Source organism: Canis lupus, chromosome 4, assembly GCF_048164855.1.
Source record: "Canis lupus baileyi chromosome 4, mCanLup2.hap1, whole genome shotgun sequence".
Lineage (NCBI taxonomy): Eukaryota > Metazoa > Chordata > Mammalia > Carnivora > Canidae > Canis > Canis lupus.
In genome coordinates, this window is record NC_132841.1 from 31,197,155 (window position 1) to 31,202,348 (window position 5,194).

Sequence of the window (5,194 nt, forward strand, 5' to 3'; positions counted from 1 at the left end):
AGCATGACTGGGATAGCCAAACTACAAAGCTGCAAAGAAAACAGTTTATTTTGGGGATTAGGTGTCGCTGCAAAAATAATCCATAGAACAATGATAAAGAGGCTCAGGCTCAGAGAGGTAGAAATATTATTGATTATATGCAAAAACACTTAGGGGACCATAGACTGATATTTTTTGAAGAATACTGAAAGGAATCCATGATAGTGATAAAATTCTTATGCCAAAAAATAGCTTTATGACAGTAATAAGGATAAGTGCCCTCCATTTTTACACTAGACCAAAAGCAAGAAAATAAAACACGAACAAAAAAACCCAGGAGTACATCATATTTGAGTGGGTTGCAGAATAAAGACTTCTGGTTACTCAGAAGCAGCTAAGTTGAATGTATTTAATATGAGTAGTGATATTACTTTCCACATAACAAATTGCCAGAAATTTAACAGCTTAAAACATTCTTCATTTCTTATCACACAATTTCTGTGGATCAAGAGTCTGAGCACAAGTTACTTGGGTCCTGAGCTCAGAATTTCACAAAGCTTAGAGCAAGGTGTTGAGTAGACTGTGCTTCTATTTGGTGGTCTGAATAGAGAAGGATCCACTTAGCCCTCTTGGGTGTCGGCAGAGCTTGGGCTCTTGTAAGTGTAGAATTCATGGCAGCTTGATTCATCAAACACAGAGAGATAGTGGGGGAGAGAGAGAGAGAGAGAGAGAGAGAATGAATGAATGACAGTCTCTGTTACTAGGAGCTCCTAACTTCAGGGATGGATTGAATCTTCTTTTAAAAGCTTATTTTTAATAAGCTTTCATTTTTAATATGGTGAGACCCACCCAGGGATAATCCATCTTTTAACTAACTCAAAGTCAATAGATTAGGAACCTTAATTACATCTTAAAATCCTTTCATCGTTGCCACGCAACAACCATGGGAATGGCATCCCGTCACCTTTGCCATATTGAATTGGTAAGAAGATCATGGTTTCCACAGTAGACAAAGGGATTAACACGAAGGTATGACTGATGACGGGTCACCATGGGGTATATCTGTCACAACATTAATATAGTATATTGGACTGCAGTGTTACTACAGAGAGCCTCAAGGTCTTCCCATTGATGAAATCAATCCAGACAGAAGACAAAAGGGGGTGTGGTGACTGGGAAGCCAGGACGAGTAAGGAAGTTCAGACCCGAAGCTCTAGGAGGACAGCAGAAGGCTGAAATAAAGCAGCGACAAACTCAGATTCTTACAGAACTGCCACCAAGAAGCCATGTCTGACATAGTATGAGTCAACAAGCCCCTCCATCATCGTCAGAGTCACACAAACACACCCAGGTGCAAAATCAAGGCCAGGTTTGGAAACAATCGCCTCTGATGTGCTAACGCTGGGGGTGCTGGGCAGGGGTACCTGAGCATCTATTTACTCTTCAGAGACCCCAAGAAGGATGGCAAATGTGATTGCATTTCAGCATTGGCTAGGAGGGACATCCAGTGGCAGCTGGGAACTGGGAGGGTTGTCAACAGGTAAGCACATATTCTTGAGCAGGTTTAACGCATAAGGATTCTGAGTGGGAGGGTCCGATAGTGTTGTGTCTGTTCCCTGAGAAGCCGTCCATCCACCAGTTTCAAATCTGGAGGAGAGATACAAAGAATGTCATAAACAGACTACACCTGCTAGTATCTATGTGCCTCCTAATAAGGAGGTGTGCTATCGTAGAAACAATTGGGACTTTTAGGAGTCACATTATATTTGGGGGGAGGGTGTGCGTCCACACATATGTGTGTGTGAGAGAGACAGTCTGCAAAGATTGACCAGGAGAACACTGTGACATGGTGAAACACAGATAGAGGAAGGCAGTTAAAGGAGGAAACAGGATGGCAATTTCTGCTGCTCTAGGCTGCCTCCCACCCCATCTGCCTCCCAGTTCCTTGGGACAATGTTACCTTGGCCTGCTTGACTTCTCCGTCCTCCCCCACCCTCTCCAGTGTGTGACTTCCTACAAAAATGGATTTTAGAACTTCCAGATGTAACCAAAAAATGAGCAGAGGAGAGCTGGGTCTGAGAAACGGGGACAGCGGGGAGGGAGCTGAAAAAGAATGAGGCTAGGCTGATCTATATGGTATGGATCTGAGAAGGTGGGGCAAGTGGAGTAAAGAGGCCAATAGGTGGGTGTCATACATAATAAATGGCTATATTCCCTCAAAAAAAAAAAAAAAAAAGAGGCCAATAGGAAGTTGGCTGAGCAGACGGAGGAAGGGCTTCCGAGTCCTGATGATGAGCCCCCAGCTCTCTAGCAGCCTGAGGCTAGAGGAAGTTGTGACAAACGGAAGAGAGATGAGTATTGTCAAGTTTATTGGAATATGATTAATTTTTTTTGACAGATACAAGTAAAAGATTAGAATTATTTTAATTATTATTTTGACTGGTTTTCATCCTGGTACCTCGTTAAAGGCCCACCACCTAATAGACGTCCAATTACCGCTTCTGAAAGAATAAATATGTTCAATTCCCATCCTAACAGCTCAGGTTGGACCCATTCAGCCAATATGAGAGTGATTTATAGAATGTGGTGACAGCTGATGTCACAACAGACCGTGAAACCAGAATTCCACAGTGTGGCCTCAACACACCTTTTTAAACCAATCCAGTTTAACATAAAGTGAGTGGTGGCTTCTTTTATCCAGGTCATTGAAATTGTGCATGTTAGGTCACACAGATGAATCAGAAGACAGAGGAAGCCCTGCAAGTTGAGGTATTTAAATACAACAGGTGTTTAAAATGTCTGTTTCTGGGGCATCTGGGTGGCTCACTCCATTGGGCCTCTCACTCTTGGGTTCATCTCAGGTCTTGAAATCAGGGTCCTGAGTTTAAGCCCCATGTTGGGCTGCACGCTGGGTGTGAAGCCTACTTTTAACTTAATTAATTAATTAATTAATTAATAATTAAAAATATGTCTGTTCCAAGAGGACCTGTTCTCTGAAAAACCCAATAATTACCATCTCTATTTTCCTCTATTGATTTATGACTGGGTTCTTCTTTCTTTTTTATTTAAATTCATTTAGCCAACTTATAGTACATCATTAGTTTCAGATGTAGAGTTCAGTAATTCATCAGTTGCATATAACAGTGCTTGCTTATCGCATCACGTGCCCTCCTTAATGCCCATCCCCCAGTTACCCCATCCCTCACCCCTTTCCTTCCAGCAACCTTCAGAGTGTTTCCTAGAGTAAGAGTCTCTCATGGTTTTTCTCTGCCTCTTTGAGTTCTTCCCATTCAATTTTCCCTCCCTATCCCTATGATCTTCTGCACTATTTTTTATATTCCACGTGAGTGGAACTATATGATGATTGTCTTTCTCTGATTATTTCACTCAGCATAATACCCTCCAGTTCCATCCATGTTAATGTAAATGTTAAGACCTCATTCTTTTTTATGGCTGAATAATATTCCATTATATATAAATTATACATATTATATATAATATATAAAATCCATTATATATATATATATATTTGTGGATGGACATCTGGGCTCCCTCCACAGTAGACATTGCTGCTATAAACATTGGAGTAATTGTGTTCTTTAATTTACTTGGAATCCTTTCTTCTTTCCCTTCACCTCTCTCTTTTCAGAGCTCATGCCAAACATTTTCTTATCTGTAAAATGAAGAGTTTCTAAACTTAAAAGTTCTTAAGGTCCTTTCCAACTCTTTCTTAAAATTTTCCATAACACTCTGACATACAACACAACGTGTGGCTGAAATGAAACATTTATTGTGCAAGCACTGTGCATAAGATCAATGCTCCCTTGCAAGTGAGATCACTTTTTCTTGGGCTTTTCATAGAACTCTGTGTGCTCTTCACCTGGGGCCGCTGTGGATCTCGAGCTTTTGTCCCTGTTGGTGTGCTTATTTAGAATCCTACCTGCTTTCTAGACTGCAAGTTGCTTGAGGAAAATATCCTCCTGTCTTATTCATCATTCTGGGCATTTTAAAGAAACATTTAGGAATAAGGAATGCTTTCATTATTAAATCATATCTGGCAGGAAACCAATTTAGAAGTAATTTACTAGTAGTTTGTATTAGTGAATGTATTTATAATGATAAAATTGTATTTCTCTGAAACTCTTCTAATATCTAAAAGTTTGAAATTCAAGTGGAATGGCGTCTCTCTCCCTCAATTACTCCCAATTAATAATATCTAGTTGTATGCATATATGGTACACAAATCCATTACTGCATGTTAATAAGTTCTGTGGACTTTTCACAGTTTCTTTGTCATAAGATTTTATTATACTAAACACTGCTTCTTTTTTTTTTTTTTTTTTCTGGCCTGAAAAGAAAGACTTTAAGTTGTTCTATTCAAAAGATAACAGTCCTTTGAAGTCAGCAGGGAGAAGAGGGAGATATCAAGACCATTCCATTCTTCAACCTTGTCATTCTCTATGTTAGTGATCTCTCTATGTTTACATGTTGATTAGTAGAGTTTGAGATACTTATATTAGAGTTTAGATGGGTGTTTTTGGCTCAAGCATTTGATGTATAAAGTAAATGATTTATTATTTACTTGCTGTCTAGTTCTTAAAAAATAAAGTCAGTATATAATTAAAAAAGAGATGAAATAAAACTATTAAAGCAAAGTAACAAAACAAGAATTCAATTATGTCCGGCAAAGAGGTGCCTGGGTGGTTCAGTCAGTTAAGCTTCTTCCTTCAACTTGGGTCATGATCCTGGGGCCCTGGGATCAAGCCCTGCATTGGGATCCCTGCTCATTGGCAAATCTGCTTCTTTCTCTCTCCCTTTGCCTTTCCCTGCTTGTGCTCTCTTTCTCTCTGTGTCAAATAAATAAATAAAATCTTAAAAAAAATAAAAGAAAAGAAAAAATAATGTCTAGTATTACCAGCTAGGACACTGCTCAAGGTGAGGATTTAAATATAGGGAGCTGATATTCTGACAGGCTGAAAAAAATCAGAAGTTGAAAGAACCAGTAGGGATAGTTAAAAAAAAAAAAATCAGAAGTAGGGGCAAGTTCAAGATCAAGTCAAGAAGAAGAGGAAGAAGGAGGAGGAGAAGTTGTAGGAGTCAGGAAGAAGAAGAGGAAGAAGAGGAAGAAGAAGAAGGAGAAGAAGAAGAAGAAGAGGAGGAGGAGGAGGAGGAGGAGGAGGAGAAGGAGGGAGGAAAAAGTAGCAGAGGGAAAATT

At 39.6% G+C, this 5,194-nt stretch overlaps 1 long non-coding RNA gene across 1 annotated transcript; it reads right to left on the reverse strand.

Annotated features, from left to right (window-relative positions):
* Positions 1-374: 374 nt before the first annotated feature.
* On the reverse strand, positions 375-2,082 carry LOC140632123 (uncharacterized). Its single transcript, XR_012029655.1, has 3 exons — positions 1,940-2,082; positions 1,404-1,626; positions 375-657 (listed from the first exon to the last, which is right to left on the reverse strand). It is a non-coding gene; the product is annotated as an uncharacterized lncRNA (long non-coding RNA).
* Positions 2,083-5,194: the final 3,112 nt, after the last annotated feature.